The 26,033-nt window shown below is 43.3% G+C and overlaps 1 protein-coding gene across 3 annotated transcripts in view; it reads right to left on the bottom strand.

Moving 5' to 3' along the window:
• TGM3 (transglutaminase 3) overlaps positions 1-26,033 on the bottom strand; it is a 133,512-nt gene that overhangs the window by 46,592 nt on the left and 60,887 nt on the right. Inside the window, exon 1 of one of the 3 annotated variants that reach the window (XM_017872542.1) lies at positions 6,119-6,216. The exons of the other annotated variants lie outside the window; for them this stretch is intronic. The gene's annotated coding sequence lies outside the window, so the exon portion shown is untranslated. Of the gene's footprint in view, positions 1-6,118; positions 6,217-26,033 lie in introns of those variants that run through there. 3 annotated transcript variants of the gene reach the window in all.

Below are 26,033 nucleotides of genomic sequence, written 5' to 3'. Positions count from 1 at the left end.
ACATTGGTTTAAAGGATGGGTATGGAGTGGGGAGAAGCTCTGACATTCTACATGTTTTTGTTTGCTTGATTGTTTCTAAGGGGATATGTTTTTTCAAAGTTCCTATTATCGATATTTACAAATATCAAGGTTTACAATGGACAAAGGAGTGAGTATACATTCTTTTAAAGTAATGCTTCAAGGATTCACGAGAGAACAGAAATGTCCCAAGGTTTCCCCCAGCATAGCAGTGGGGAAGGAAGACCGAGCACCATGATAACAAGGTTGGATCTTTAGGGAGAAGTGAGAATGTTTGATCTCGAGAAAGATAAGACTGAATAGACAGGTGGCTTGGAAAATTGAAGAAGAGAAATCAGTGTCCTTTCTCTGTCCTTTAGGCCCCTGCAGCCTTTTGTACATCTTAGGACCTCTATTACCGTATGTATCCACTGCACTGGAACTACCTGTTTATATCTGTCCCCATCTCCAGACTGAGCTCCTTGAAGGCACAGGTTGCATATTATTCAAATCTTTTTCTCAGAATCTAGCACAGGGCTTGACATGTGGCTGGAACATGCACATTCTTGATAAGTGAATCAATATCACTGTAAAGATGGGAATCATAACTACCGATTTAGTGCTTACTAATAATAGCTAATTGATTTAGTGTTTACTGTGGACAGGCACTGGCTAAACACTTTACATATATTAACTTTTCTCACCTTCATAGCAACCCTACACAAAAGGGCTATTATTATTTCCATCTTATGGGGGACAGAGAGATTAACCTGGTCTCCAACCATGAGTTTCATACCCATCTGTAAATGGTTCTAGAGTCTTTGTTTGCTTAACCTTGGAGGTCAGCACCTAAACAAGGCAGCCTTTCCCAAGCCTCTGGGGCTCTAAGACAGCTGGCTCTACACCCATGCCAGGCAGAATGGGATGTACTTTGGCTCTGGCAGATGACTAAGAAAAGAGCAGAGGGTAGAGAGGGATATGGAAAGAGCCTGGACCCAAGAGGAGACTCATGTGTGGTCTTGGCCCCTACCCAGGGCACTAGCTGTGACACTGGGCGAGGCCGCATGACACCAAGTTCATCCTGCCAGAAAGCTGGAGGACAGCTCCATGAACGGCATGGGATGAATAGGTGTGAAAGTGCTGTGTATGCTTCTGAGTGTGGTCTAAAGGAAAGGAGGGGTTTTGCTTATTATTGTGGTTGTTGCTGTTGGCCTGGGAGCCAAGGAAAATCAGACCCCGGGCACTCCTTTCAATGACCTGACAAAGAAAGCTGCAGCGGTGACAGGGAGGTGGTACTCCCCTTACAAGGGAACCTGAAGACACACAATCTTGGCTCTACCAAGTCTCCTCACCTATCGAAGCCATTGTTTCCTCAACTATAAAACTGAGTGGAATTGCTCTGAGAATCAAAGGAGATGGTGAGTGTGAAAGGCTCAGCACAGCGTTGGGCACAGCCCAGTGTAAGAAGTTAGTATTAATAATATTATATTATTAGCCTGGCTGGGTGCCATGGCTCGTGTCTGTAATCCCAGCACTTTGGGAGGCTGAGGCGGGAGGATCAATTGAGGTCAGGAGTTCGAGACCAGCCTGGGGAACACGGTAAAACCCAGTCTCTACTAAAAATACAAAAATTAGCCAGGCATGGTGGTGCATGCCTATAATCCCAGCTACTTGGGAGTCTGAGGCACTGGAATCACTTGAATCCGGGAGGTGGAGGTTGCAGTGAGCCGAAATCACACCACTGCACTCCAGCCTGGGTGGCAGAGTGAGACCTTGTCTCAAAAAAAAAAAAAAATTATATTATTAGCCTCAAAGTCCCTGAGTGCCACAGGTTTTGCAAGGGGTCCCACAGGTTTGGACAGTGGTGTCTGACCCTGACCACTTGGTCTTCTCTAGAAGGGTCTGTAGCTGGTCAGTCTCGATCCCAGAGTAATGTAGTAAAAAAGACCCCTGAGTTGGAGTCAAAAGACCTGGATTCAAAGCCAGGCTTTGGAACTTGTCCACTGTGTGATGTTGGCTGAATTCTTTTACTTCTTTGGCCCTCGGTATCCTCATTAGCATGATCCACACACCTTCCAGGGCTGTCATGACGCTCAAAGCCATGGTGACATTGCGGGTGTGATGCTTCTCTGTAGACAGGCTAGTGTGACACAGCCAGCTTGCCTTCTCCCCTCCACAGCTCCTCCAGCCATGCTGCCTGAAGTCTTTGCAACTGACCAGCAGTAGGGCCCTGGTAAGAGTCTGCCCTGCATTACTTAATGTTGGGTACTGGAGGATTGCGCCATGCCTCAGCCGCAGCCCCAACCTGCAGGCAGACTGTAATTTGCAGCTGTGTCACAATTTCAGCTAAATGATTTTCAATTCATGGGTGGAGCCACCCAGCTACACACAGGATGAAATTCCTGCTTGGCCACACTCCGCGCCTCAGACTGCAGTGAAGACGAAGCATGCAGATATGGGCTTTTAAAAGAAGCCAATTGATCATTTGCCTTTTCTCTCCCTCTAATTAAGGGATTTAGGATTGTTGAAGATTTCACAACACGTGTAGAGACACAGAATCTTCTGAGAAGTTATCCAGCCCTTTCTAGCATGACACATGTCTCTCGACAACTCCTAGGATGGGAGATTTTTATTTTTTATTTTATTTTGAGTCGGGAGTTTCACTCTTCTTGAGCAGGCTGGAGTGCAATGGCGCGGTCTCAGCTCACTGCAACCTTCGCCTCCTGGGTTCAAGTGATTCTCCTGCCTCACCCTCCCAAGTAACTGGGATTACATGCACCTGCCACCACGCCTGGCTAATTTTTGTGTTTTTAGTAGAGATGGGGTTTCACCATGTTGACCAGGCTGCTCTCCCTTGGCCTCCCAAAGTGCTGGGATTACAGATACAAGTCACTGCGCCTGGCCGGATTTTACACTTCTCAAAGCAGCCCATATTTGTACTTCAAAAGCTCTGGCTATAACATTAATTTCTAGGGTGGTTCTGTTTAAGGCCTATCTTCCCCCCATTTCATATGAGCTCCAGGAGGCAGGGATTTTGTCTGTACCAGTCCCTGTTTCCTTCCAGTGCTTCGCAGGTGGACTCTCACAAAACTCAGGTTTGGCCAGGTGCAGAGCCTCACCCCTGTGATCCCAACACTTTGGGAGGCTAAGGCGGGAGCATCATTTGAGGCCAGGAGTTTGAGACTAGCCTGGGCACCATAGTAAGACCTCATATTTACAAAAAGCAAACAAATAAATGAATTAAAAAACTTGAGTTAAAGTGCACTGAAAAGACCAGAAAGGTCTTCATTATCTGAACTGAACATTTATTTCCCTAGAGTTTTCACCCACTGACCTTCACTGCTCCCCAGGATGCTCACAGAGACCACATAAAACAAAGCCGTCTTTTCCTTGGTCCAACAATGATTCTACTCTCCCCCAAGTCTGGCAAATACACCTTTCCTCCCAAAAGTCTTCTCTTTCATAGGTCAAACATTCAGTTTCTTCAGCCATTCCTAGCGAGTAAGGTTTGGAAGCCACCATGTTGTCCTTACCATCTGTTGCCCTGTGAATTGTACCATGTCCTTCCTCTGGGAAGGGAGCTTCAGTGGCTTCTCATGGCCTAATATAGCCCTAGTTCCTTAGTTTGGCAGTGGAAACCTTTCAGAATATGTTCAATCTTAATTCCATTATTTTATACTACTTTTTTTTTTTTTTTGAGAGTCTTGCTCTGTCGCCTAGGCTGGAGTGCAATGGTATGATCTCGGCTCACTGCAACCTCCTTCTCCTGGGTTCAAGAGATTCTCCTGCCTCAGCCTCCAGAGTAGCTGGGATTACAGGTGCCCACCACCACACCTGGCTAATTTTTGTATTTTTAGTAGAGACAGGGTTTCACCATGTTGGTCAGGCTTGTCTCGAACTCCTGACCTCAGGTGATCCACCTGCCTCAGGCTCCCAAAGTTCTGGGATTACAGGCAGAAGCCACCACACCCAGCCATTTTCTGCTACTCTTACATGAACTCCCCTACTCAGTGACACATGTCTAATTCTTTCTCCTGGAGCCTGACATGATGCTCCCTCACTCTACACCTGTTTGTAAAATGTGCCTGCCTGGGACAGCCACCCTATTCCTTATGTATGCAGGTCTCGTTGTCACCAAGTCTCAAAGCAAAGTTCTAATCCTCTTGAGTATCCCAGTGTGTTGTTGTGGAAAGAGGAGTTGTAGCAAAACAAGCAAACCCAGGTTTAAGTCTCAGGGACACAGTCTAGCTGTATGAACCACCTCGCTGGGCCAGGCACTCAACCTTTCTGAGCCTAAGGTTTCTCCTCTGAAAAATGGGCATGATGATACCTGCCCTGCCCAGCCTGTACAGTGCCATGTGGAATCATGAGATGACATAGGTAAAAGCCCCTTGTAAAAGACAAAATGCATTGACTTCTTGCTCCGAGTCTTTCAAACATGCCTGTGCCACTTGTCAGGTATCTAACTCCATTAGTGTCCCATTTCTAGGAATACCCTCAGAGTATAAGGTGCTCCGGGGGGGGGGGGGGGGGGTGAGTACACGTGTCCGTGTGGTGGGCCACCATTCCTGAGGCCATGCTCTGTGCTCAGAGCTCCACATCGGTCAATGTGAAGCCATCTTAGGGTATAGGTATTAGCATTCCATTTTCTACATAAGAAACCAGAGGCTTAGAGAGGCTAAGAAACTTGTAACACAGCCTACCAGTGGCCACAACAGGATCTGAACCCAGTTCTTTCTGACAGCAGAGGCCCTGGTCTTAACTACTATGCCTCACTATCTTTAATGAATCCTTCAATTCACTGAAACCTGTGCCTCTGGGAGGCTCACAATTGGGTTTTTTGTTTAGGAGACTGTTGTTACGGATCCTAGTGATGATGATATTCAAAATTCAGGGCTGAACAGGGAGGCAGGGCCCCTTGGGGACTAATAGCAAAGCCTCAACTTTAATGTGTTCATGCCTAAATTTTCCACTTAGACCCAAACAAATAAAACAAAATAAAACCCTGAAGGAAGAATAGATGTCTACAAGTCCCTTATAAATCACGGCAGTGCTCGTTTCGTTGAATGCCTGCTTGTATGAGGCCCCGTATACATTAACAGACAACCAGCCCTTGACAGGCAAGAAGCAAGCGAGCTTAAAAGACAAACTGATAATATCTAAAAATAGATGCATACCACTTGTGAAAAGAATTCAGAGGAGAGATTGATGGTGATTTTGGAGATAAGGAAGGGCTGTTTATTGAGGAGGAGGCATTTCAGGTAAAGATAATAGGAGGCATCCCAGGCAGGAGGAAGAGTGAGGGAGGAGCGCATGGAGCCCTTCCTGGGGAAAGACTGCCAATGAGTTTATCGGAGTACTCAGTGCCTGAGGACAGCGAGGAAAAAGCTGCACAGGTCTGGCTCCACCTTTAAACATTTGGGGGACATCAATCCTCAGGAACCAGGAAGGTATAGCCGTGTGCAACCCTGGCTCACCACCTAAGGCCTCTTGATGGAAGGATTGGTTTCACTGCCAAGTCGCCACTAGCTCATTTGCGAGCATGCAGCCGAAAAACCAAACAAAGAGAAGAAAAGCCACAGCCTATTGTCTGTGGTCTCTGAGGCCGCATCCTGGAGGGCCAAGTTGTGGCTTGCATAAGAGCACATCAGAGGACCGGGTGCGGAGGCTTACGCCTGTAATCCCGGCATTTTGGGAGGCTGAGGGGCATGGATCACTTGAGGCCAAGAGCTCAAGACCGGCCTGGCCAATGTGGTGAAACCCCGTCTCTACTAAAAGTACAAAAATTAGCCGGGCATGGTGGCACACGCCTGTAATCCCAGCTACTCAGGAGGCTAAGGCATGAAAATTGCTTGAACCCAGGAGATGGAGGTTGCAGTGAGCCGAGATTACACCACTGCACTCCAGCCTGGGCAACAGACCGAGACACTGTGTCAAAAAAAAAAAAAAAAAAAAAAAAAAAAAAAAAGTACATCAAAGAGCACCAATGACCATGGGATTGTGTAAATTCTCAGAAAGGAAATGGACCAGAGAAGTCATCCAACCCAACCTCTTCATTTGACTAATGAAGAAACTCAGGTCTGCAAATAAATAATTTGCCTAAGTTTACAGAATAACTCACCCGGATCCCAGAGCCAGAAGAGAGTGTAGGGGTCATTTTGTCCAACTTCCTCCTTTTACCCATGAAAACACTAATGTCCAAATCGTCTGGAACCAGAATGCAGACTTTCCAGCTCTCTGAATATGGTTCCTTCTGCTATGTCATTTTAGTCACTTCCTTTCATTTGAGAAACACATCTTAGCAAGTCCTATGGGGCCAGGCATGCAAGATTAGGGAAATATTTTTCAACATGATCAATAACAGCAAATGTTGTTGTTAACATAGTTAAGCATTTGTACAATAAATACAAAACTTACTTTATAGTCACTGTCTTATCTGATCTTTATAAGGCTCCCAGGAAGCAGATATGAATACACCTGCCATTTTACAGGGGAGAAAGTATATGACCAGATAGGTTGTCAGCTCTTTAAAGACAATGTCTTATTTTATTAACACTTGTTTGGAAAAAGAAAAAGAAAGCTTTCTTTTCCTTCTTGTTATGTCACTTATGCATATTCATTATAGATACTAGAAAATAGAGCAAAACAAAATCATAGCATACAAACCATTTGTATTTTGTTGTAAGGCATGCTAGGGGTTTAAAATTCTTAGACTCAAATCTAAACTTTCAGATTCCAAATTTCATGTTCCTTCTCCTTCACCTCATGTTAGACACTAACAATTATAAATTTTAGTTGCGGAGGGAAATGATTAAACCACATGTGTGCTGCATGCTTTACAGGAACTTGCACATATCGCACTTTGCTTTGTTTTGCCATCAGAAATGGTATAAGTTGCTTGAGTATAAATGTGATTTTATTAAGAAATCGAACCGGGCGCGGTGCTCAAGCCTGTAATCCCAGCACTTTTTGGGAGGCCGGAGACGGGCGGATCACGTGGTCAGGAGATCGAGAACCATCCTGGCTAACACGGGTGGAAACCCCGTCTCTACTAAAAATTACAAAAAACTAGCCCGGGTGAGGTGGCGGGCGCCTGTAGTCCCAGCTACTCCGGAAGCTGAGGGCAGGAGAATGGTTAAACCGGGAGGCTTGCGGTGAGCTGAGATCCGGGCCACTGCACCCAGCCTGGGAGACAGAGCCAGACTCGCGTCTCCAAAAAAAAAAAAAAAAAAAAAAAAGAAAGAAATCGAAAGGTTTGGAAGGGGTGAAGGGCTGCCCAGGGGAGTGTGGTAAATTCAGAACAAGTCCTTCCTGTGCGAGCCATTTTCTCAGTTGACTAAAGTGACAAGAGAACTGAAGGCTGAGCATGGTGGCTGGCTGGGCGCAGTGACTCGTGCCTGTAATCCCAGCACTTTGGGAGGCTGAGGCGGGCAAATCACGAGGTCAGGAGATGGAGACCATCTTGGCTAACACTATGAAACTCCATCTCTATTAAAAATACAAAAAAAAAAAAAAAATTAGCTGGGTGTGGTGGCGGGCGCCTATAGTCCCAGCTACTGGGGAGGCTGAGGCAGGAGAACGGCTTGAACCCGGGAGGCTGGAGCTTGCAGTGAGCGGAGATTGCACCACTGCACTCCAGCCTGGGTGACAGAGCAAGACTCAGTCAAAAACAAACAAACAAACAAACAAAAACAAAAACACCAAAAAAGCAGTTAGTTTACCCAGGCCATACCTCTAGTGGCTCCTCTCCCAAGGTACCTGATAAGTGAACAGATTTTCCACTGATATCTCAAAGCAAAAAAAGTAGAAGGAGAGGAAAATTATTTATTCTGGAGTCCATTTTGGAGTCCATTCATCCTACTACCCTATGTTTGTTATGTCATTATAGGCTAAAGCTCTCTTTAGACATTTGGCGAAATTTAAAACAACACATTTTATGGAAAGCAATTTGTATTAAATCCTGGAAAGTGTAAATCTACCAATGCATATACTAGGATGATCCATAACATTTGTTAAAGAAGTATTTTAGAAAAATGTAAGCAATCAGTAATAGAAAATTTATTAAAGTGTGACAGATCCACACATAATCTATGCAGATACTTTAAAAAGATATAGATATCTTAATTATTTGACTCTGAAAGATGTTCACAATATCTTTGTACAAGAAACTTCATGTATAAATGAAGATATTTAAATAAATATATATTGATGTGATACACACACACACCTGCTCCCCAGGAAAAAATATGAAAGGTTATTTACTAGAATATGAACAGTGGTCTATGTCGTGTGATTAAGACATAATTTTTATTCAATTCTGTATGCAATTCTACATTTCTTCTCATTTTTTTATGATGGGGACATGTTTTATAATCAGAGAAAAAACATATTTCCATTTTAAAACACGATCATGTTAACACAAAGAAAGTTAATAATATGTTGTAATATAAAAGTAGATTTTAAAAGTTTATTTGTAGTGTGATCCAATTTTGATATATCTTTATGACAAATGTAGGCATTTTAAAAGCCTAGAATGTTGTACAACAAAATACAAATGATTTGTATTCCCTGATTTTGTTTTGCTGTGTTTTCTAGTGGTTTATAATAAATATGCATAAGTTATGTAACAAGAAAGAAAAGTAAACTTTCTCTTTCTTTTCTAAACAACTATCAATAAAAGCCAAAAATAAAGATATAAAATAAGATAAATACAGTCTTGCCTTTAAACAGTTGACAACCGAAAAGAAGAGATCAAAGCAAAATGTATGCAACTAAAATATGCAAGAAGACTCAGTAGGTTTACCTACTGAATTGATAAAAGATTCATGAAAGAGATGACATTTGGGACAGGCTTTAACAGATAGATGTGAATAAACAAAAATTGGAGGAGGCCAGGTGCAGTGACTCATTTTGGGAAGCCAAAGTGGGAAGATTGCTTGAGGCCAGGAGTTTGAGACAGTCTGAGCAACATAGCAAGACCCTGCCTCTGCAAAAAGACAGGGGAGAGTGAGTGGTGGCTCATACCTGTAATCCCAGCACTTTGGGAGGCCAAAGTGGGTGGATCACTTGACGTCAGGAGTTCAAGACCAACCTGGCCAACATGGTGAAACGCCATCTCTATTAAAAATATAAAAATCAGCCAGGTGCAGTGGCACACACCTGTAATTCCAGTTACTCGAAAGGCTGAGGCAAGAGAAATGCTTGAACCCGGGAAGTGGAGGTTGCAGTGAGCCGAGGCCATGCCACTACACTTCAGCCTGAGCTGTGACAGAGTGAGACTCCATCTCAAAAAAAAAAAAAAAAAATTAGCCACACGTGGTGACTCGAGCCTGTGGTCCCAGCTTCTCGGGAAGCTGAGAGAGGAAGATTGCTTGAGTCCAGGAGCTCAAGGCTGCACTAAGCTATGATAGTGACACTGTACTGCAGCCTAGGCGATAGAGTGAGACCTCATCTCTAAAAAAGAAATTGGAGAAAAGGGCATTCGTATCAGAGAAAAGGCAGGAAGCAGCAATGTGAGTATGTCCAGGGAGCAGCATACACAAGGGGCTTGGTGGTACATCACTACCTCCCCAGTTTGCTTCCTGCTGCACCTACCTACTGTCATGCTTAGTCATCAAGCTCTTCCATAACTTTTCAAATAAGGCAGCTACGAAAAAGTGCAAAGTATGCATTTTCTATTCTGATTTTATCTTATTACATACTGAATTAGGTAAATAAAAATGGATTCAGCACTAAAGGACTTTAGTGAATTATTTAATAGTTTGAGAATGTATTGGCTATTGGCTGGATTTAATTAGAAATTTTGGTCTTCACCAAATGGATCCAACACTAAAGGCGCTTTAAGTCTCAAGGACAAAGTTGGAATTTCCCATGCAGTAAATTTAGATCTTCGTTTCATGCATCCATAAAGAGAGCTATAAAATTCAGAGGCCCAAGGCTTGTCCCAGCATAACATGGGCCTTCACAGCAAGTAAATAAATAACTTGAAACTGGAAGGGTGACTTCAGATGCTGCTGCCACCCTCGCTACTAGAAGACAGTGTGGACACAACAGGAAGTCGAGGCGTCTGGGAAACGTCTTTGGTCACCTCTTTGGAACGTAAAAGTCTGGAAAGCCCAAACAGGGTTTGCTCTTAGAGATATGGCAATATTTAAAGGACTCGTACCCAGGAAACATGAAAGGAAATGGAATTATTTGTTTATGTTCATTATAACATGAGACCAGATAAGTTCCTAGCCACTCTCTACTTTCAACAGGCCCCAAGCACTTGGTCTCTCTTGACCTTCTACCCTGCAGCAAAGTGGCTGGGAGGACTTCCTCTGGCTCAGAATCTCTGTCCTCAACAATTACATCTTGGTAAAACTGGGGCAGTAAGTTAGATACCTGAGAACTTAGAGTCTAGCTAGGCTAGATTCTTGGGTCTGTCACTAACTCACTTGGAGATCTTGAGAAATGGTTTGGTCTAAGTCAGTAGGTCTCAGTCTTTGTTTCAACCTTCACATTATCTCATGTTCTATATGTGCTTACCAAAAACACCTCTCAGGCCAGATGCTGTGGCTCATGCCTGTAATCCTAATGCTTTGGGAGGCCTAGGTGGGAGCATCACTTGAGCCCAGGAGTTTGAGGCTGCAGTGAGCTATGTTCATACCATTGCACTTCAGCTTGGTCAACAGAATGAGACCCTTTCTATAAGACAAAACAAAACAAAAACATTTTTCATTAGACATAGATTGTCAATGAGTGTGGCTGCCTCCACGCATTTTCTGATCCTCTGAGATCTCTGAACAAGATGATCTTAGTGTGTTTCACACATCCCCCTCCTTGCACTTTTGAGTCTTAGGATTCTAGATGTAAATTCTCATCAAAAGAGCCTTGAAAAAAATAGGCTCCTACACAATTATGTTTGCATATACTTAGAAAGAAAGATTTAAAAGAAGATGTTAACAGCAGTTTTCTCTAGGAAAGGAACCTAGGGGCCTAATGGTTAAGGAAATAAAGAGACTGACTCTTCACCATATACTATTTTATCTCTTTTATTTTATTTTATTTTATTTTATATTTTATTTTATTTTATCTTATCTAGAAAGGGTATGGGTCTGTCACACAGGCTGGAGTGCCGTGGTATGATCTCAGCTCACTGCAACCTGCACCTCCTGGGCTTAAGCAATCCTCCCACCTCAGTCTCCCAAGTAGCTGGGACTACAGGCACACGCCATCATGCCTGGCTAAGCTAGTAGAGAAAAATAAAATAAAATAAAATAAAAAATATTTTAAAAAAGAAAAAACAAAAAGGGAACTTTCCCTTTGGAAGAAGACGAGTAGGGTTGAAGTGGACCTACAGGCTAAGTAGGTAGACAAATAAGCAGGTCTGTTTCCTCCCTTATTTCCTCCCTTCCTTTCCTAACCCTCTTTACTTTCTTGGAAATGACCTTCAGTGCCTGCCACGAACCAGCCACCATGATTGGATGGGTATTAATTCAGAGTTTCTTGTACTTCAGTCATTCACACAGCACTTTCTTGAGTTTTGCCACATCTGCCCACCAGCTGTATCATAATTAACTTAAAATTTTTCTTTAAATTAACTCCCTTTCCCTTTTTTCTTTGACTCACCGGCCGGGTGTGGTAGCTCACACCTGTAATCCTAGCACTTTGGGAGGTTGAGGCGGGCAGACCACCTGGGATCAGGAGTTAGAGACTAGCTGGGTCAACATGGCAAAACCCCGTCTCTACTAAAAATACAAAAATTGGCCAGGCGAGGTGGTGGGTGTCTATAATCCCAGCTACTTGGGAGGCTGAGGCAGAAGCATCACTTGAATCCGGGGGACGGAGGTTGCAATGAGCTGAGATTGCCCCACTTCACTCCAGCCTGGGCGAAAGAGCAAAACTCTGTCTCAAAATAAATAAATACATTATTTAATTAAATTACCTAACTACTTTAGCCTTGCACTAATCAATAACATCCATAAAATGATTTGGTATGTCAACTGTTTTTCTAATGTCTATGAAACTAAACACTGACTATTAGAATGAAAAATGTCTGCCCCCATGTCTGGGTTACACATGCCACACTTTGAAATTCACTAACAATAACTCATTCGGTTCCTGCAACCACTCTCTGAGTAGAAATTATCTTCCTCATCCTACACATGAGAAAACTAAGCTGCAGAGGGATTAAGTAACTTGCCCAAGGAGACAAAACTAGCAAAGGCAGAGTAAGACTTAAAACCACTCTTGTCTCCAAGGCTTGCATTCTTTCTTTTTATTTTATTTTTATTATTTTTTAGACAGAGTCTCACCCTGGTGCGCAGGCTGGATTGCAGAGGCACGATCTCAGCTCACTGCAACCTTCGCTTCCCAGGTTCAAGTGATTCTCCTGCCTCAGCCTCTGGAGTAGTTGGGATTACAGGCACCCGCCACCACCCCGGCTAACTTTTTTGTATTTTTAATAGAGACAGGGTTTCACCATGTTGGCCAGGCTGGTCCTGAACTCCTGGCCTCAGATGATACACTCGCCTCAGCTTCCCAAAGTGCTGGGACTACAGGCATGAGCCACCGCACCCCGCCCCTGCATTCTTTCTTCTAATATTGCCCTAAAGTGGAGGGAAGGGAAAAAAAGAGTAATAAAATAATGAGACCAGTTCACAGAGGTTCAATGCATTTGATCCAACCCACTGGTTCAGTCCCTGCAACAAGCCAAGTCCCAGCATCCATTCTTGCCTCCCTGGCAGATGCCTTGCTTCCTCCACCACAATCAAGTCGTGTGTGGTGCAAACTTGGAGACTGACTTGTGTTTGTCAAGTGATGGCTTTGTTGCGATGGCAGATCCTTCCGCCATGGCTCTCCTGGTGCCAAGGCTCCTAGAAGCCTTTCTAAGCCCTGCCCTTTCAGATTCCTAACCCTGCCTTCTCACTCACCATCCGTCAGATCCCACCTTTGTGCTAACTTCCTGCCCAGGCAGACAAGGCCAAGGCTTTGCCCTCATGTTAGGGCTTGGGTTTGCTATTTTAGGTGGTGGATTTATGAGAGAAGGCATTCATTCTGGAAAGTTTGAAAGCATCCTTTTATCTTCTCTTGTCACTAACACCATCTAGTTGCCTAGCACAGAGAAGACACATTCGCTTGGCAAAGGAGGGAAGACTTCTCTGCCACCTCCCCCTTGGCCCCTTCACCTTCGGTCCCCCTACCAAAGAGGAGGCTGGGGTGTGGTCCTTCCATGAAACCGAGAGAGCACGATTAGGGCCATGTGAGGACCTGGACTCAGCCTGCCTCCCTGCTGCATTCTCTGCCTGCCAACAGCCCGCTCTGGGTTTGGTGGTAGGGATGAGGGGTGGAGGTAGAGCATTAGAAGTAATAGAGCAGGCCGGGCGCGGTGGCTCAAGCCTGTAATCCCAGCACTTTGGGAGGCCGAGACGGGCGGATCACGAGGTCAGGAGATCGAGACCATCCTGGCTAGCACGGTGAAACCCCGGCTCTACTAAAATACAAAAAAAAAAACTAGCCGGGCGAGGTGGCGGGCGCCTGTAGTCCCAGCTACTCGGGAGGCTGAGGCAGGAGAATGGCGTAAACCCGGGAGGCGGAGCTTGCAGTGAGCTGAGATCTGGCCACTGCACTCCAGCCTGGGCGACAGAGCGAGACTCCGTCTCAACAAAAAAAAAAAAAAAAAGTAATAGAGCAAAATTATGGGCCTACTGTTTGTCAAACACTGTTGATACTTCACACCTGTTATCTCATCTAATACTCTCAACAACCTTACAACCATAACAAACAGATATTATTAGGCTCATCTTATAGAATTAGTAAATCCAAGTCTGGAAATCTAAATAAATTAATTAAGATCACACAGCTACTAAAAGCCAGAGCCAAGATTTAAGCCCAATACTGATTCCAAAGTCCACACTGTTTTCACTATACCAGGCTACTTCCTCTATGGATGAAATATAGTTACAAGGGCCCTTAGAAATTGTTTAGTTCAGGCCAGGTATGGTGGCTCATGCCTGTAATCCCAGTACTTTGGGAGGCTGAGGTGGGCGGATCACTTGAGGTCAGGAGTTTGAGACCAGCCTAGCCAACACGGTAAAACCTTGTCTCTACTAAAAATACAAAAATTAGCTGGGCATGGTGGCAGATGCCTGTAATCACCACTACTTGAGAGGCTGAGGCAGGAGAATCTCTTGAACCTGGGAGGCAGAGGTTGCAGTGAGCCGAGATGGTGCCACTGCACTCCAGCCTGAGTGGCAAAGCAAGATTCTGTCTCCAAAAAGACAAGAAAGAAAGAAAGAAGGAAGGAAAGGAGAGGAGAGGAGAGGAGAGGAGAGGAGAGGAAAGGAAAGGAAAGGAAAGGAAAGGTAAGGAAAAGAAAGAAATTATCTAGTTCAGTATTTCCCAGGTTGTATGCCTTGGAACACCAGTTCCTTAGATACAAGGAGAAGGAGTCCAAAGAATTCTGGAGAAACTTGGTCTAAATAAAATTAGATAGATGTCTTTGCTGCAGGCCTTCTCAGAGCCTTTAATATTCAAATGCGCATATGAATCTCAAAGAAGGAGCTACAGTGTGTCACATCACCCCAGTTACCCAGGGAGACTGTTTGTTTTGGCTGCAAAATATCCAAGAAACTAGTGTTTTACAGAACAATTGGGAAAACACTTATCTGTCAGACTCCTTTATTTTACATATAAAAAGGGAGGCAGGGCCGGGCACCGTGGCTCAAACCTGTAATCCCAGCACTTTGGGAGGCCCAGACGGGCGGATCATGAGGTCAGAAGATCGAGACCATCCTGGCTAACACAGTGAAACCCCATCTCTACTAAAAAATACAAAAAACTAGCTGGGCGTGGTGGTGGGCACCTGTAGTCCCAGCTACTCGGGAGGCTGAGGCAGGAGAATGGCGTGAACCCGGGAGGCGGAGCTTTCAGTGAGCTGAGATCCGGCCACTGCACTCCAGCCTGGGCGACAGAGCAAGACTCTGTCTCAAAAAAAAAGAAAAAAAAAAGGGAGGCAGGAGACCTGTCCAAGTCATATGATAAGCTAAAGCACCATATTTCCAAACACAACACAGCCTCACTCCTGTCCTGCTTTCCTGTCTCAGTAGAGAGGCTCTGCCCATTTCATCAGTCATTAAAGAATGCAGTAAATACCTACTACATGCCAGGTCTGGGGGTAAACAAGACATCACAACAAGATACAATGGAGAGGCCACCACTCGGGAGTGTGGTGGTGGCATTAAGACTGGGGCTGCACGTGGGACTGTACCTGAACCAGGCTTAAGGGGGGTGGGGAAGCCTTTCTTGGGAACTCTGCAGGTCACAGGATGTCAGCTCTTGTGAGGTGCAAGCATGTTCTTTGGCATCTGAAATACTGGCCCCCTCACCCACACATCCATCATAAACAGGAGGGCCATTTTGGGACCAGTCCCATCCTCAAAACTCTTCTTCCTCTTGTGACAGTGAAAGAAGTAATTGGTGTGAATACAAGTTCCTTTTTAATTCTGCTACCATTGGATGAAATCTCTCTGCAGCATAGGCTAAACAGATTCCTGGGGTGCCTGACCACAGAATGAACACAGAATGTCCGTGCAGAAAGAGATCTCAGTGACCAGCTAACCCAGACCATGTTACAAATGGGGGAAGTGAAACTGGAAGGGCCTGCTATGGCCTTCCTGTCAGGTCCAGTGTGGTGTGACTGATCTCTTGCTAATCCACAGTTCAGAGCGGCACTTAAGCTCTCTGAAGTGGGAAGTCAAAATGTAGTATTTGTGAGCCTGCATCCCAAACGTGGGAAATAGGTGCAGGAGGGGAAGCACCCACATCTTGTGCCCTCCTGCTAAAAGCCCTCACAGTAGATCCCAGAAAAGCAACACTGGCTGCCCCAGATTCCAGGAGGTGGGTACTGGGTCCTTGTATAGCTAGTCTCTGTGTGTACATCACGTTGTGCCCTTGGGTGGGTCAGTACTCTTCTCTGGGCTTGTCTCTTCACCTACAAGAAGGAGGAGGTTGGGTTTGGAATGTTTCCTTTAGCTGTAAAGTTCTGCGGATGCTCCAGGGAGGAGCTTGAAGTCAAATACCAAAGCACCGCCGACACCACACATCTTCTCAATGCCCCTGCTCTGCTATCTCAACCTTTCAGTGCCTGGCCATTTACTGGGCACATTTTCTCTCTGAAGGTTATAGAACCTGCGTTCAGGAGATTCAAGACCCAGGATGAATGGGCCTTGCTGCTGGCAGAGTGTAAATTACAAAAACTCGCTGGGGCCAGAGTGGGCCTGATGGGGCTGCTTTGCGAGCTGCAGGGAGGGAGCATCAGCCTGCCCTGAGGATTCTGGAGAGTGTGGCCCCTCACCCACTGCTGGGTCTACAGCTGCAGCATGGACCAGGCCCAGGCCCCATAGCTACAATGCGGAGGTGTTGAAATTGTGCTGCCTGTTGCCTTGACAACCCAGCATATGGGCCCTAGCAGTTCTCAAGCATCTGTCCCTGACAGCAGAGACCATCCTTCCATCCTGCACTTCCTCCTCACTTAGTGGGCATTTTTCTGAGGGCAGACGTGGGTGTTAAGTAACCATCCTAGAGGAAGTGCCCTCTGCAGTTCAGACTATCTCTGGAGTCCAGCTTTCAGTCCAGAAATTTGGTCAGAAGGATGGCCATGATGATAACAGATCTGGAAACCCCATTATTTTGGGAATGTTTTAAGTCATTACCCTCTGGCTGGAGATGTGTAGCTGCAGGGAATGGGAGCATCACGGTTATGGTCTTCTGTGGTTGATGAAGTGTGACAGTGAAGAGGGGTTAGCTTGGTTTGGAAAGGGCTCCTAGGTAGAAGTACCTAGGAGTAGGTTTGGGCTCAATGTAAGGACAACACCTTCTAGAACTCAGATAAAGGGAAATAGTACTTCAAGTGATAATGATTTGTCTACTACACCAGAAGGACAAACGGAGGCTTAATGACAGTGACAGATATGTTCTGGAGACAACTGGCAGACTGGCCAGGGTCAGGAGTGTTATACTAGATGGTTCATTAAGATCCTCTTTGGCGGGGCGTGATGGCTAATGCCAGTAATCCCAGCACGTTGGGAAGCCAGGGCAGGCGGATTGCTTGAGCTCAAGAGTTTGAGAGCAGCCAGGGCAAAAAATGAGACCCCTTTTCTACAAAAAATACAAAAATTAGCCAGGCATGGTGGTGTATACTTCTGGTCTTGGCTACTGGGTAGGCTGAGGTGGGAGGATGACGTGAGACTGGGAGGCAGAAGTTGCAGTGAGCCGAGATCACGCCACTGCAGTCTAGCCTAGGTGACAGAGCTAGACCCTGTCTCAAAGAAGAAATTCCTTTTCAATGGGAAGTTTGAACCCTGGAAAATGCCTAATAGGAAGATGCTTGCCATTCTCAGCAGAGGTTGTCCAGAAGTGCCTTCCTTCCTCTAAGATCATTTGTACACTCTTCCAAACACCTCTGGATTCATAAACCCACGTCCTTCCCCTCTCCACTGACTCTGTCATTCCTACTTTAGGGGTTTTAGTAATAAACACCCTTGAAACCATTTCTTGAGATTCTAATTTATCTTTTCAGTCTTGAAATTCCTGGAGAATAAAGAAGCTCTCTTCTCTGTTGAGACATCTGGCTCCTAGGCTGGGATTTCAATACCAGGTGCTGCTTGGGAGTTTTTCAGTATATAATGTTTTCCACTTTCTTTGCCAAGCTGGCATGATTTTATATTTGTGATTGGTGGCTCATAGATTAATCCTTCTGCTTAGATTTCTTGATGAGAAAATTAGAAATTTGGCTACTATTCACTGCCATCTTCACTCTGCTGGGCTGTTTGGGAAGTGGAATGCTAATTTGGTGTTTTTCCATCTCTTGTAGAGAAAGTGAATAATGATTTAATTTACAGCAATATAAATGATCGGCGAGACCTGAGATAACCCCAAATCCCTACTTATTGAGAAATTGTTCAGGGAAAGTGTGACTATTTTCCCTAGTAATATTCTGTGGTGTCTGTCCAAAAACTTATACAGGAGCATAATCAGACTTGAACTCGGAAAATACGGGTTTCAGTCATGCTTCCCTCACTGTGATAAATCATTCAGCCTCTTGGGACCTTTGTTTTTTCGTATGCAAAATGGAGATTGAGCCACTCATTTATTCAACAAATATCTGATTTCCTACAATGCACAAAGCACTGTGTGCAAGACAGTTCTCTAACTCGTGGAACTGATGCATGCATCAGTTAATTAAATTATATCTGTAAAAAAGCTTTGTGAATTATGAAGTGCAGTGTGAAGAGAAGGGGTTGTTATATATAAGATGGGATCTAGAATATTTTTTCACTTCTAATAAAGCCCGTTGTGTCCAATAGTAGGGAAGTATTTCTGAGCAATGATCCCACTCTTTTTGTGGCTGATAGTACTGGAAATAAACAAGAACAGCCGTTTTTTTCTTCTTCCTGTCCTGTCCATACCAAGAAGTCTACATATTTGTGAGACAATGGAGGCCTGCCTTCTCCTCTGCTTGAGTTCTCATCAGTTAGCTGAAAGTCTGTTTAACTCCTAGGACCTCTCAAGACACAAAGAAGCTCCACACATGTCCTAAGTTGGATGAGGCATAAGGGCCCTTTTTCTGTACTGGGGAAGCTTAGGAAGACAGCAAGATGTGGAGTGGCAAACAAAAACAAAATACAAAAAAAAAAAAAAAAAAAAAAAATCACAGAAATTTCTTAAAGAACTAAAAATAGATCTACCATTCAATCTGGCAATACCACTACTGGATATGTACCTAAAGGAAAAGAAATTATTATATCAAAAAGACACCTACACGTGTATGTTTATTGCAGCACAATTCACAATTGCAAAGATATGGAATCAACCTAAGTGCTCATCAGCTGATGAGTGGATAGAGAAAAAGTGGTCCATATACACCATGGAATACTACTTAGTCATAAAAAAGAATGAAATGATGTCTTTTGCAGTAACTTGAATAGAGCTGGAGGCCACTGTTCTAAGTGAAGTAACTCAGGAATGGAAAACCAAATACCATATGTTCTCACTGGTAAGTGGGAGCTAAGCTATGAGGATGCAATGACACACAGAGTGACATAATGGACTTTGGTGACTCCAAAGGAGAGGGGAGAGGGATTTTAAAAATGATATATTAGGTACAATGAACATTAGTCAGGTGACAAGTGCACTAAAATCTCAGACTTCACCACTATAAAATTCATCCATGTAACCAAAAACCATTTGTACCCCAAAGCTATTGCAAAAAGAACCCATCACTCATACAGACATCTTTACAATTCATTAGTCCCATAACTTTCAACTAGTTACTTAACTGATGAGCCTCTAGCTCCTTCTCTGTAAAATGAGGATTATAACATACAGCCTACTCACCATGCAAAGCTGTTGTAAAGCTTCAATGAGACAATGTTGTGAAAACACATTATAGAATGGAAAGACCATGTACCAATGTCAGGGGTTTGTTCGGTGCTTACCACCTGAACTTGCATTAGCAATTGTCATGTCTGCATGTCCCCATGCATCCAGATTACTAATATCGGCTTGGGCTACAACCACAAGTGATGGTATCTGATTTTATGATCATTATCTATTTAAAGAGTTTCCAACACTTCTGGAACAAATGACTTCCAAGTCATTTGTTCTCCTTCTAAATACCTATGTAGAGTCATTTTCCAGGCACAGAAATTGAAAACTGATTTCACGTGACAGCCCAGCAAATATTGCCCAATTCCTAGGAAGGGTAACTCTATTTACTTTTCCTATTTAAGCTATAATCATTCCAAAGTCATGGCCACCTACAGGTTTACAGATGTGACTTTATTTCCAAGCCTAATGAGAGTACTAAGCCCTAGTACCACTCCTTGCAAAACCTCCTGGATGTCTCCCCACAGTTAAATCTACTGATAGACAGAAATGATAACTTAGTATGTATAACGTACTTGGAATTTATGACTTGTTTTATTAGTTCTCCCTTAGACCCTCCTTTAGAAGGATGGTCAATAAGACACTGGTGGAGAAATTGGGTCCCAGGTAACACCATGAGCATGATAAATCACTGTTACCATGGATAAGACTTGTGTGATTAATTCCTCTACTAAAATCCTACAGAGTCTGTTGGTTTTGACATTAATAATAAAGGGGGCTGGGTGCGGTGGCTCACACCTGTAATCTCAGCACTTTGGGAGACCAAGGTGGGAGGATCGCTTGAGCCCAGGGGTTTGAAACCAGCCTGGGCAACATAGCAAGACCCCGTCTCTACGAAATGTTTTTTTTAAGTTAGCTAAGTGTGGTAACACGTGCCTATAACCTCAGCTACTTAGGAGACTAAGGTGGGAGGATCATTTGAGTCCAGGAGTTTGAGGTTACAGTGAGCTATAATCATGCCACTGCACTCCAGCCTGGGCACCAGAGTGAGACCCTATCTCAAAATAAAATAATAGTAATAATAATAATGGGATGGTGAGAGCTTCATCCATGGAATCAATGAAAGCAATTGGTGCTGCTGGTCTTTCAGAACTCCACTGCTAATGATTTCTAGAGGCATTTTCCTCTAGCTGGCACAAACTTTTCTCTCCTTCATAGACAGGTATCTTCATTTTCTCCAAGGTGGAGCAGGGAGTTCTGGGCTCTGAGAAGGGAAGTGACTTGTGCAGTCATGAAGTGAGCTGGCGGCAGAGCCAAGACCACAGCACTTGGCACAAAGTTGATGCTCAAGAAATACTTGATGAATGAACGACTGCATGAACCCAAATCTGGAACTCACTTTTCTCCCCTGACTATCCTCTACAAGAAGCCACTTAGATTTCAGCCATGTTTTCTCCTCTTCAGGGATGAAGTGGCTTTCCCTAAGCCTTACAAAGTCCTAGGCCTGGACTGTCCAATAAGACAGCCACGTGCCATGTGTGGCCGTGAAACACTTAAGATGCAGCTGATCCAAATTAGAATGAGCTTTAAGTCAATCTCAAATTCTGAAGGCATACTGTGAAAAAAAGTAAATTATCTCATTATAACTTTTATATTGATGACATGTTAAAATGGCCATAGTTTAGATCAACTGGGTTAAATAAAATCTAATAATATCATTAAAACTAATTGTTCCTGTTCCTTTTTGCTTTTAAAAGTGGCTACTAAAACATTTTAAATTCCATTTACAGCTTTCATTTGTGGTTTGCATTCTCCTTCTCTTGGAAAGCACTGTAATCTAGTCTATAGAAGTTTTGGAAAAAGAATTACATATTGAATTGTTAACCTTTCAATAACAATTACTTATTCAGGCTAGCCAAGAACCCAGGAAACACAGGTAAGGGTAATAATTTTCTTTTCAACACAAAATAAACATTTCTCTCTACCTTCATCCTTTCCCTAAAGTTTCCACTGGACCCTCATTAATTGTGTAACTGAAAAGCTGGGACACTCGCTGGCTGGCAGCGGCCGGCCAGCCCAGGATGTGGGATGCCCAATCAGAACGGCCACCATCCCCATCCCAGCTGCCATAGGCACAGACCCCCCATGTGAACAGGGGAAGTGTTTTTCAGTACACTTTTGGTAAACAAGTTTTAATAAAAATAATTATTGTAATAGCTGACGTTTATATAACACTTTGCAATGTAAAAAAATACTTTCCCATATGTCACCTCTTTTTTTTTTTTTTGAGACAGAGTCTTACTCTGTCACCCAGGCTAGAGTGCAGTGGCCTGATCTCGGCTCACTGCAACCTCTTCCTACTGGGCTTAAGCGATTCTTCAGCCTGGGACTACAGGCATGAGCCACCAACATCTGGCTATTTTTTGTAGAGATGAGATTTTGCCATGTTGGCCAGGCTGGTCTTGAACTCATGAGCTCAAAGTGATCTGACCGCCTTGGCCTCCCAAAGAACTGGGATTCCAGGCATGAGCCACCATGCCCAGCTTCCTCATTTGATTCTCATGGCAACTCTGTGATATGGGCATTACTATGACCCTGTTTGACAGATAAGACACTAAACTCAAAGAGGTAAAGAGGTTAAGAGGCTTGTTCATGATCACACAGCTTAAAAGTGGTAGATCTGGTTTTAAATCTTGGTCTTTTAATACAAGGACTTCAGCTCTTATTTCAAGGTGTTTCAGAATCCAGTGTGTGAACTCTGACTGGCCTGACCTAGGGCTTAGTGACCTCAAGTTGTTCTTCTGCAGAACCTCTCTAACGTAGATAAACAGTGAAGGAAGAAAGGAAAGATGTAAGAAGTGGTAGAGAAGAAACTCAGGTAAGGGAACCTTAAACCTTAAAGAGAAACTTCTCTACTGGCACGCTATAATCCCCACTGTAATTACCTCCTGTGCTGGGGCACAGAGAGGGAAGGGCTCTACCATGGCTAAATCCTTTTTTTTTTTGGACAGAGTTTTGCTCTTGTTGCCCAGGCTGGAGTGCAATGGTGTGATCTCAGCTCACTGCAATCTCCGCCTCCGGGTTCAAGCGATTCTCCTGCCTCTGCCTCCAAGTAGCTGGGATTACAGGTGCCCGCCACCATGCCTGGCTAATTTTTTGTATTTTTAGTAGAGATGGGGTTTCATCATGTTGGCCAGGCTGGTCTTAAACTCCTGACCTCAGGTGATCCACCTGCCTCGGCCTCCCAAACTGCTAGGATTATAGGCGTGAGCCACCACACCTGGCTGGCTAAATCCTTATTGGTGTAAGTCCTACCTACTGCTGGGCAAAAGGAGGTTTTATCCCCATCTGGGAGGTGAAGAAACTGAGTCTTAGCTATCTTAAGTCATTTATGACTAGTGTTCCATTATTGGAATGCTAAGCTTGTGGGAGTTATTTATGTCCTACTGCTCAAGTTCATCGCCAAGGTCTGATTTTTCACACAAAAAATTTGCTACCTCCAGCATAAATGGGTTAAGTCCAATGTCCATTCCACCACCCTAAGTTGCTTTTGTGCATCAATATACAAATTACATGTATTTTTATTATCACCATTTATTCTTGTTATTTCATAATAATCCTGGTTATTTATATCCTTGTAGTGCTTTGCATTTATTCTGCTTTCTTTGTTTGGCTTTTTAGGACACATTAGCCTCTTTTAAAATACAATGTTTGTTTTCTATTTTTCTTTTCTTTTTTTTTTTTTTTGAGACGGAGTTTCACTGTTGTAGCCCAGGCTGGAGTGCAATGGCGCGATGTTGGCTCACCACAACCTCCGCCTCCTGGGTTCAAGCGATTCTCCCGCCTCAGCTTCCCGAGTACCTGGATTACAGGCACGCACCACCACTGACAGCTAATTTTTTGCATGTTTGGTAGAGACAGGCTTTTGCCATGTTAGCTAGGCTGGTCCCAAACTCCTGACCTCAGGTGATCCACTTGCCTTGGCCTCCCAAAGTGTTGGGATTACAGGCGTGAGCCACCGCGCCTGGCTGTGTTTGTTTTCTAGTCAACATACTTAAGGTTATAAATTTTCCCCCAGATATTATTTTTGCTGCATCCATGGGTTTTCATACTTCCATTATGTGTAATAGTATCAAAACCTACTTCATTAACGATATTTCATGAATACTTTCATTATCATTCAGTTCGAAATATTTTCTAATTTCCATTGGGTTTTCTCTCTAACCCATGGATTATTTATAAGGATGATTTTTACTGTCCAAAACTGTTATCTTTTTTTGAATAGATAATATGTACACATAAAACAAAATTCAAGAAATGAAAAAAATACAGAAAAAAGTCTCTCAGAAGCTACATCTGTTTGAGCCCACGCATGTGATGTAATGGAAAAGGCAAAACTCTAGGGACAGAAAACAGATCAGTGCTGTCGGGGGCTGAGGGTGGTACCAGGGCTTGGCTACAGAGGGACACGAGAAAATTAGGGGTGATGGAAGCAGTCTATATATGCATTGCTGTGTGCCTCCATGGCTGTATGCATTTGTCAAAACTGGGGGAAATGTATACTAAAAGGGGTGAATTGTAGTGTATGTAAATTATACCTTAATTAAAAAAATAAGTCTCCCTCCCCTCTCCTGTGCCCCAGGCACCTTGTTTCTCTTCATAGAGGTAACCACTGTTACCAGCTTCTGAAGTATCATTTTAGGGACGATTTTATTCATTTTCAAATGTATACCTGTTTTTTAGACACAAATGGCAACATTATTTATTATTATTTTATTAAAGAAAGCTTTATTGAGATATAATTCACTTATTTAAAATGTATGATTTAGTGCATTCACAGTTATGTGGACAACACCACAATCAATTTTAGAATATTTGTATCACCCCCAAAGAAACCCTGTACCCTCCCATCCTTAGACAACAACTAATTTCCCCTGTACCTAGGCAACCAGTAATCTACCTTCTATCTTTATGGATTTGCCCATTCTGGATATTTCATGTTAGTGGAATCATACTATACTTGGTTTGTTTAGAGAGAAGTGGTATCCATTAGTACCTAGCTTCTAGATTCAATAGATACCAAGTTATTTGGTAAAGGTGGGGGCTATAAGATCTCTCCAATGTAAAGATACATTTCCTGTTTATAATTAGCAACAAAACTCTGGGGTGATATTTTGAGACTATGAATATTCTGTTTCCTAACAACATTTCATCTAGTGGTTTTAGTGTTCATTGAAGATGCTTGTGTAAATCAGTGAGACATTCGATTACAAAGTGGTGATTTTCTATTACTATCCTATCTTCAGAAATTATGTAGTTCATAGTATTTCTAATTCAGACGTATTGTACATAGTTTGTTCTTCTGTTTTGTGTTTGTACCTCTTTTCTCTCACTGTGAAAATCTTGGTTCCTAATAACAAACAAATGTTTTGTTTTCCTTTAATATAATTAATCATATCAACATATTTATATTATCCTATAATGTACATTATAATGGTCCGGAAGTCTTATCATACCTAAAATGTTTCACATTACAGTACCAGGCAGGAATGCTGGATCATAGGATAAAAGCATATGTGATTTTGTTAAATAGTACTAGATTCACCCAATAGGGTTTTACCATTTTGCATTCTTGCCAGCAATGTAAGAGTTTCTGTTTTCTTACAGTCTCATCAGTATAGTGTGTTGTTAAGCTTTTGAATTTTTGCCAAATAGATGAGAAATGATGTATCTGTGTAGTATAGATTTTAAAAAAACTTTTCTATTATGGAGATTTGTGAACATCCACAAAAATAAAATAGCATAACCAATCCCAGGAACACCATCATTTAGTCTCAGCGACTACCAATCCAACCACCAATGACTCCTCCGTTCATTCCCTTCTCTCAAATTATTTTGAAACAAATCCCAGATAACATTTTTCTTTCCTTTTCTTTCTTTTTTTAATTTTAATTTTAATTTTTTATTATACTTTAAGTTCTAGGATACATGTGCACAACGTGCAGGTTTGATACATAGGTTTACATGTGCCATGTTGGTTTGCTGCACCCATCAACTCCTCATTTACATTAGGTATTTCTCCTAATGCTATCCCTCCCCCAGCCCCCAACTCCCCAACAGGCCCCAGTGTGTGATGTTCCCCACCCCGTGTCTGAATGATCTCATTGTTCAATTCCCACCTATGAGTGAGAACGTGCGGTGTTTGGTTTTCTGTCTTTGTGATAGTTTGCTCAGAATGATGGTTTCCAGCTTCATCCATGTCCCTGCAAAGGACACGAACTCATCCTTTTTTACGGCTGCATAGTATTCTATGGTATATATGTGCCACATTTTCTTAATCCAATCTATCATTGATGGACATTTGGGTTGGTTCCAAGTCTTTGTTATTGTGAATAGTGCCTCAGTAAACATACGTGTGCATGTGTCTTTATAGTAGCATGATTTATAACCCTTTGGGTATATACCCAGTAATGGGATTGCCGGGTCAAATGGTAAATCTAGTTCTAGATCCTTGAGGAATTGTCACACTGTCTTCCACAATGGTTGAACCAATTTACACTCCCACCAATACTGCAAAAGTGTTCCTATTTCTCCACATCCTCTCCAGCGTCTGTTGTTTCCTGACTTTTTAATGATTGCCATTCTAACTGGCATGAGATGGTATCTCA

The sequence above is a fragment of the Rhinopithecus bieti genome, unplaced genomic scaffold (genome assembly GCF_001698545.2).
Source record: "Rhinopithecus bieti isolate Rb0 unplaced genomic scaffold, ASM169854v2 scaffold_7580, whole genome shotgun sequence".
Classification (NCBI taxonomy): Eukaryota; Metazoa; Chordata; class Mammalia; order Primates; family Cercopithecidae; genus Rhinopithecus; species Rhinopithecus bieti.
The sequence above is the reverse complement of the archived record's forward strand: the minus strand, read 5'-3'. Positions and strand labels throughout refer to the sequence as shown.